The 8,764-nt window shown below is 40.5% G+C and overlaps 1 pseudogene; it reads right to left on the reverse strand.

The window, feature by feature from the left end:
* Nucleotides 1–3,424: 3,424 nt before the first annotated feature.
* On the reverse strand, nucleotides 3,425–5,478 carry LOC149815140 (pentatricopeptide repeat-containing protein At4g32430, mitochondrial pseudogene; annotated as a pseudogene).
* Between the last annotated feature and the right edge of the window lie 3,286 nt (nucleotides 5,479–8,764).

Here is an 8,764-nt window from a genome sequence, read left to right on the forward strand (position 1 = left end):
AGTGTCACTTTTCTTGGTATACCAAAACAACAACTATATATGTACACCACCCCCAGGCAAAGTGGTGGACTCTCCTTAAAACTGTGGTCAGGAGAAAGAACCTTAATTTCGGGTTCAGGAGTAACAATAGCGTATACAGAGTTTTTGTATCCTCGTGGTCCCCCAAAACTGAAACTCTAACATTCTTATTCTAACGATGGAAGATCTCAGAACGTATATTATACTGTTCTTTTATCTTTATTTGATTATGATTAACCCATTTCTTTAATTTGAAATTCAGCATGCAAACAAAGGCAAAAGCTCGCATATTCCTCTGCGAGAACTATCACGTGACCACCGCCCACTAAAAAGCATAGAACAATGTAATACAGTGCAAATTATTTATTTGATTTTTGTGATGTATTTAAAATAAATAAAGAGGAGCAAAACCAAAGCTCGAGGCCCATCAGGCTTTCAATGATTCATTCTGATCATCGATGCACCATATGCAAAAATCATAATAACGTGCATTATATGCAATGATGTCAACATGGCTTCAAATGCACATTAATATATACCAATTTAGCCAATTAACTATGTACATGAGATGTAATATTCAGATGCATGTGTTCACCATGTAAGTACATGTGCTTTTATGAAACCATTCCATAAACATGCTTTCATTCACGAATCACCTCAACCTGGATAAGTGAACACTCATGCATTTAGGTATAATGCACAACACACATCAATTTCATGTATGCACATGCACTTGAAACAAACTTCATAAAGTATAATAACTATGCATGTCATATCAGTTTAAGCATATAAAACTTTTTATTCATAACATGCATTAACATTAACATACATGTATATAGCCCAAGTCTGAAAATTTAAATTACACGGCTGCACATGTTCATATCATGTAAATTTTCACTATGCGCATGACCAAGATATTTATAAGCATGTTTTTATTTCATTCGTATGATAGTATCAAGTGCATGCTTTCATTTTAATGCACATAATTGAGCCAGCTGCATACTTCCATTTAGTACATACACTCATGACAAATGCATTCGCCCCTTCACGATTCACACAGGTGATTGTTCAAGCAACTGCACACATAACAAGGTCTGAAAAAAAGATTTGTATACATGTTCAACTCCAATAACCAATTTAAACCACCCCCAGGCTTTAAAACATGTACACACACACATATATATATATATATATATATATATATATATATATATATATATATATATATATATATATATATATATATATATTTGAAAGGTTTATACCCACTTGACATAAATCAGAAAGTCTCTTTTTTCTTAATACACGTGACCTAGTCGACCGAGTCAGCTGGGTCTGGCACACAGCCAAACACACCTAACCGACCCAGTCGGCTGGGAATGACTGCCCACGGCTCAGTCAACTACAGGTTGGCTAGGTCCAACAGTTTAACAACTATTTTTTTTAATATAAAAATACTGTATGGCTTGGCAGACACTACACAGGTCCAACCGGGCCTGTGGGCATGCTGCTAAGGCCTGGCAGCCAACGGAGTACCACTAGGATGGGCTACCAGTCGGCCCAGACCATAGAAACTTAACTATTTTAATGTTTCAAAAGGTGTGTGCAATTGTCATCTCTTGCACAAATGATTCATAATCACCAACTTCAAAAGAGGAACATACATAAATAGATTTTTATTTGCCCATGCTTTCACTAAACCAATAATCAAAAAATTCAGAAGATTTCCTGTAACACATTTCCATTTAAGCATGAATGACCATGTGTTTCTTAACTTAATACATATATGTAAAGAGTGTGAAACAATAAACAATTCATATGGACATCATGCATACATATTACAAACAACATTGATTCAACATCAATGCAACCAAACATACCCTAAGTTTGTACAGTAACAAGCCAAAAGTTCAATGACACGGAAATTGCCTCGGTGCCACTAACAGCATAGATCATGTAACACTGTTATCAAGTATTCTCACATGAAATGCCCAAACACAAAACAGTGCAGCACCACACACACGCACACGTGCAAACAGGCACACTGTTGAATTTTTACAAATTTTTTTGTCCAGTCCATAAATTGATTCATGGCAAAATCAAGGTTCAGAGATTAAGAACATGAATCGGTAGTGTCCACAACTAGTTGGCTACCCCAAATGGATCAGTCCGTGGCATAAACCAATTTTTTGTACTTTCTATTTTCACTTGTACAAATCCTTTTCCTGATAAGGTTGGGGTATCCAATGGGCATGTTCAGTTTAGGCATAGGACAAAGGCTGACATGCAAAGTAGCAAGTTCGAACCCAACAAACACACACACCACACCACACCACACACACACCATGAAACTGACCACCACCATTTTCAAACCCAACAAAACCCCCTGAGAAACCCTTCCCTCTGAACTCTCCTCCCAAGCAAAACAAACCCTTCTCCTCCCTAACCATCTCTGTTTCCTCAACCCTCCGCCCTAAGGGACGTTTAGCTCTTTGTTGGTGTCGAACAGGCACTTCCAGACACTCTATGAGCCGTTGAGCTCGGCCAGAGCAGGGATGGTGCAGGAGGCAATGAAGAGGCCAGAGAACGGGTGGAGTTGCCGGAATACTCGGAGAGGGTGGTGGGGAATGCCAGAGTGGAGTTTCCCGGCGGCAGTGGGTAGGGTCTCTTGGGGGATTCCGGTTGTTGGGTACGCAGCAATTGGCCATGTAAATGCCTGGTTCTAGCTTTCAGTGAATCTCTCTCTCACACATTTTCCATTTAGTTTTTCTCATGCTACACAAACAAGTGAAGAATTTTCATTTAGAAAAATTATCATATCAAAAGTTCAGGCAAATTTTTCTTTTTCTGTGAGAAATTTTCTTGCTTCCAAACGATCGTGGGAAACATGTCCCATTTTTTTTGGTGTTTTCCACATGTTTTGGGAACGCAGTGTTTCCCATTTCGGAAACGGTTTCCCAGGAAACGCATTTTCCATGCTCCTATAGTGTTTCCAGTAACCCTCGTACGCACCACTGACTATATTGTGAGGCTTCCCTTGTATGCCGTTCATTCAATTGATGAACGACATCCAACCACCACGGCTGCAGCTTATGCTCTCAGTTAATAAAATTGCAAACTGGATCAACCATGTATTGTTAATTGTCTCTCAACATTGTAAGCTCCACCCCACAGTGCTACCTTTTTGTAAGTTGTTATCAATATTTTAAAGTCCACTCCACAAGTTGGTCACTTTTACAAGCATGCCCAAAAAATTAAAGCTGTAGCGTGTATGAGACAAACTGATCATTGTACTTCTCAAATTCTACTTTTAAGTATAATCTCTCAAAAACTCACATAAGAATGCTTTCTGTATCTCCAGATTCCAAGTATCTCATCTCTAGGGATAAGTTCTGTACAATCTCAACTATCTCCTCTGCCCTTGGGTGTTGTCTTTCATATCCACCCAACTGTAACCAAACTCCTTCTTCACCCCTTTTGCTCTCATCACCCTCCTCACTCTTGCAGCCTCCTCCCACCTCTCATCTGCTGCATATATATTCGACAGCAAAACATAAGTAGCAGAGTCCTCTGGGTCCAACATCATCAATGCAACAGCTACCCTGCTCCCCACCTCCATGTTTCCATACTTCCTACATGCTCCAAGCAAGCTCTGCCATGCTGTGATGCTTGTCTCCAATGCCATCTCCCTAATAAATTCTTCAGCCTCAGAGACTCTCCCTGCTCGTCCAAGCATATCAACCATGCTTGACAGGTGCTCGCTTGTTGCATCAATCCCATAATCGTTTTTCATCGATTTGAAATGCCGGCGACCTTCTTCGACAAGGCCTGCTCGCCCACATGCAGAAAACAGAGCAAGGAATGCCACTGGATCGGGCTTCACCCCCTCATCTTCCATTCGGTTAAACAGTTGCAACACTTTATGGCAATTGCCATGTTGTGCTTGGCCAGAGATCATCACTGTCCAAGAGACCACACTTCTTTCATGCATCTCATCGAAAAATTGTTGTGCATCATCGATGCATCCACATTTTGCATACATGTCGACAAGTGCACTTCCCACGTACATGTCCAAATCAAGTCCAAGTTTGATTATCCAGCAATGGAATTGACACCCATTGCCTAGTGATATCAAGTCAGCAGAGGCACTAAGAACACTGCCACATGTGAACTGGTTGGGCTGCTCATCCATAAGAGAACCACTCAAGAGCTTCGTGATAGAGCTCATTTTGAGCATGCCCTGCAATCAAAGCATTCCATGAGACAACCTCCCTATACTTCATTTGTTCAAAGACTCTTGCAGAAGCTTCCATGTCTTTGCTTCTAGCATACATGGTGATGAGACTATTGGCTACATTGACATCTAAAGAGAAGCCGATACTGAAAGCAAGACTGAACCATCTGAATCTCTCGGATAGAGCAACAAGCATTGATCAACCCCACAAATGTTACTTGATTCGGTCGAGTGTCTGCCATCCTCATCTCCCTAAACAAGTTGAACCCCTCCATCTCATGCAATGTGATCATACACGTCCATGAAACCACATTACGATTAGTCATGCAACTAAACACTCTGTTCACTTCCTCCATCTTTCCACACTTTGCATAGAGAGACATCAAACTGTTGCACACATTCACAAAACCATTGCATCCCCTCTTAATGATCGAAGCATGGCATTGCCGCCCGAGCTCCACATTCTGTTCATGGCTGCAAGCAGATACCATGCTAGCATAGGAGATGTCATCCAATCTAACATCCTCCCCACAATTCGCCATCTCTAGGAAGATGTGGATCACTTTTTGACTATGGTCACCTTGTTGGGCATACCCAGAAATCATGGCATTCCAAGAAACAATATCACGAGCAACCATTTGATCGAAGATGTGCCTCGATTCATCTACATTGTTGCACCTCGCATACATTGTGATCAACGAATTGCACACGAACACATCTAGCTCAAGCCTGAACTGCACCACGAGCGCATGAATTTGCCTTCCAAAGCGAATCTCTTGAAGGTCAGAGCATGCGCTGAGGATGCTCGTGATTGTCACTTGGTCGAAACTGAAGCCTGAACTCTGCATTTGAAGCAAGAGCTGCAGAGCTTCCTCATTGTATTCATTCCTAGAATACACAGAAATGGCCGTGTTCCAAGAGACTAAATCTCTCAATGGCATCACTTCGAAAACTCTCTTGAATTCTTCAAATAGTTGCGATCTCGCATACATGGTCATAAGACGATTGCAGACTGTAACATCAGAATCAAAACCAGAAGCAATCGTAAAGGCATGGATTTGAGGTCCGGCTCCAAGGAGAGATGGGCTCCTATGGCACGCAGTGAGGACAATGGCGAGGGTGACGAAGTCAAAGAAGGCAGACGAGCGGCTTCTGAGAGTTCTTCTTGTGCGAATGAACGAGTCCATCACGCTGCGGAAATTGCCATCCCAGTTGAAGGCAGCCATGGTGCAATTGATTTCCGAAGGAGAGGTTTGATGGGGAATTTCGTCGAACGGTTGGTGGGCAAGCACGAGGCTTGCGAAAAAACTGTGCCATCCACGAAAATAACTGCTTCCCCTTCGCGTGATATGGAATCTGAACATGTTTGCATTGTAATTTCATACTAGATCTGGGTCCGACCAAGTTTCGATTAAGATCCGCAAATTTTCAAAGCGAACAAACTTAAAAAGGATGGTATTTATTATGTATGGTCTGGTTTTGGTTTATGGGGTCCTCATAAGAGCTGGGTATGGTATTTTTTTTTATCGTAGGTCTGGTAAGATCCGGGCTTCAGCCTGGTACCAGCATCTCAAAGTTGGATCTGGCTTGTTCCTGGGGTTTCCACACGTTGGGACTTTATGTTCATAATGACACGATGCTTGCTTTTGGTATTAGAGAAAAAAACAGAGATAGATTCCAATCCACCAGAGTTTAGTGAAATTATAATCCATTGACCTGTCACAGGGATTCTTCAACTTGCCCTCTTGTCGTGTTCCTTATGTATACTATTTTTAATAGGAAATTGCACAAAAATGGTGTCTCGTATCCTTTTACCCGTGTATTTGTGACAGCCATTGACACCCCTTGCCATGTGATTTGTCCAAGATATAACTAATGAGTTAAGACATCACCAGTAGTGGTAAACTAGCCGAGTTGGAGCTGTTCAGGCTTGACTCGTGAGCTAATTACCAGCCGATTGCGAGCTTTTTATTTTGTTTTTGAATGTTTTTAATATTTGATTTTATATAGAATCAAATTGGGTGCTGATTTTTTGAAAAAAAAAAGGGAGTAACATGTGCTTTTATATAGAATCCATGTTGAAATCTGGTTCTCAGGTAAATCTCAATGAAGGGAAATCTTGCAGTATTTTTGAAATATATTAAAAACTATACATATAATATGAAAGAGTACAAAAATCTCTTTTGGGTGATAAAAATACAATATTGGAAAATAAATGACATTTTAAACACTACAAAATCAATTTCCAATAAAAGAAGGCTATGCACGAGTTTCCACATAAAGCCTTCTTAGTAGGATGCAAATGCCCCATAGAGCCTAATGAATTTGTCAAGTACTATATTTGAGATGTGCCACGTGTGGTAGGAGTCGCTAGAATATGAGAACTGAAATATGAAAACTAGAGTATGAGAACCAGAAGTATGAGCATTTCCAATACTTTTTGCAAATTCAACAATGCAGATGTATTCTAGATGGTGAATTTGCTAGCAATCAACTCTTGGATAGTGTATTTTTGATGAAAAAAATATGATTTTTGGATGCTTGAATACTTGTGAAGATTATAAGTCATTGATTTTAAAGTCCTAAAAAATCTTGTTCATGCATTATAATCGGATGATTTAAGAGCTACACCTTATAAAAATCCATAAAAATCATGGTTCACACAGTAGTTCTCACATTTTCAGTTCTCATATTCTAGTGACTCGTGTGGTTGTATAGTAAAAGAAGTATCTCATATATTGTTTAAGGGTTGCAACCATTCTCATCAATCACAGAGTTCACTTTTCGAGGAAAACATGTAAATGCATGGAATGATGTCAAGGTTTCTTTAAAGTTCTACTTGAAACCTGAACAGTTGAAGGGAATCTATGTATTAGGAAAATTGGCAGCTGCCACATCCTATCTAGGGGTGTTAACCGGTTGGGTATGGTTAGGACCCAGGTGAAACCAGACTTGGATCAGATTTTTGGGTATGGTATCTGGTTCAGACCCGGATTTAATCGGGTCTACTATAAGAGAAACCATACCCGGACTCGATACATGAACCAAACCCAGACCATACCCGGTAAAATAATAATTTTTATCATTTTTACATTGAAAATTTGTGAGACCTAATAAGAACTTGGGTCGGCCCAGGTCTGGTATAAAATTTCACACACTATACACAGGTCCATATATTAATCGACCTTCAGGTCCAGACCCGGGTCTTAATCAGGTCTTCTTATTTGTCACCATACCCGGATCCTATAGGGTTTGGTTCGGGTCAAGTCCGGCTAAACTCTACCCATTGACACCCCTAATCCTATCCCAGTTTTTATTGTAAATATTAAAAAAATACATCATACTCTGTTTTTTTCAAATGACAAACTACCTCATCTCCCAAACAGCTTCCACCAAGATGGTTTGACTAAGTTTTTACCAAATGCATAGACTCCCCCCCCCCCAAGTACCAGTTCTCAACCAGAGCTTGAGAGCATGTGTCTGGCTCGAAAATGGCCGGCCAGCCATTCTGCCTTTTTTTTTCGTTTTTCAGAAAGAAATGGCTGGCCAGCCATTTTTCGGCTAGCCATTGGTCGGAAAATTGCCAACCTGAGGTCTCCCAGCATAGGCAACCCCAGGCCAGCCATTTTCCTTTTAAATTTTTTTTTCATAGTTAATGGCCGACCAGCCACCGGTGAGACCATTTCCTGGCCAATGGATGGCCCGAAAATGGATAGCTTTTTTTTTCAGTTTTTGGTGACCAAAACCCTGAAAACCAGGTTTTTGGTCACTTAGCCTTTTTTGTTTGGATTTTGGCAAAGACCTGTTTTCAAGCAAAACCTGGTTTTGGCAAACCAGGTTTTGCCCCTTATCATCCAAACATGACCTAAATCTAGATTTTTGGGGTTGACAAAAAACCTAAATTTTTCGATTTTTGGTAACCAAAACCTTCGAAAAAAAAAGAGGCTGTTTATTTCTCAGACATTCACCGATCAAAAAATAGCCAAGATGGTGCCGCCAAGGATGGACAGCAGTATCTCTGACATTTTTCGGCCGGCGGTGGGAAGAAAATTATTGAAACGTAGACTATTTTGCGTCCAACGGATAGCCAAAAAAATGGCTGGAGAACACCAAATAAAAAAAAAAGGAAAACTCTGGCTAGCCATTTTCCGACTAGCCATTGGTTGGATGGCCAAAAAACTTGATAAAAAAAAAGTGTTTAGATGCTGGTCATTTGCGTACCACCAACAATTGGAAAAAATGACTGAACTAGTATCGCCTTCATTAGACTGCAACAATCTAACCGTTTCTTGTGCGATGCATAGAATAAAGAACGACAGGAGAAGGTGGTCAAGACAGTGGAAAGAGAGAGGTGGTGGTAGGAGTTGGAAACACTTCCTCCCAATAAACTAGGTTGAAAAGAGAGGGGAGGAGTCGATTTGCAAAACGTAGGTAGCATCCAAACAACTGCCAAATAATGTTTTCTTAGGGCATGCTAAAGCCAGAAAAACTCTCGGAAAGGAAAGTTTTGAC

This window comes from Nuphar pumila, chromosome 15 (assembly GCF_984573655.1).
Source record: "Nuphar pumila chromosome 15, dmNupPumi1.hap1.1, whole genome shotgun sequence".
Lineage (NCBI taxonomy): Eukaryota > Viridiplantae > Streptophyta > Magnoliopsida > Nymphaeales > Nymphaeaceae > Nuphar > Nuphar pumila.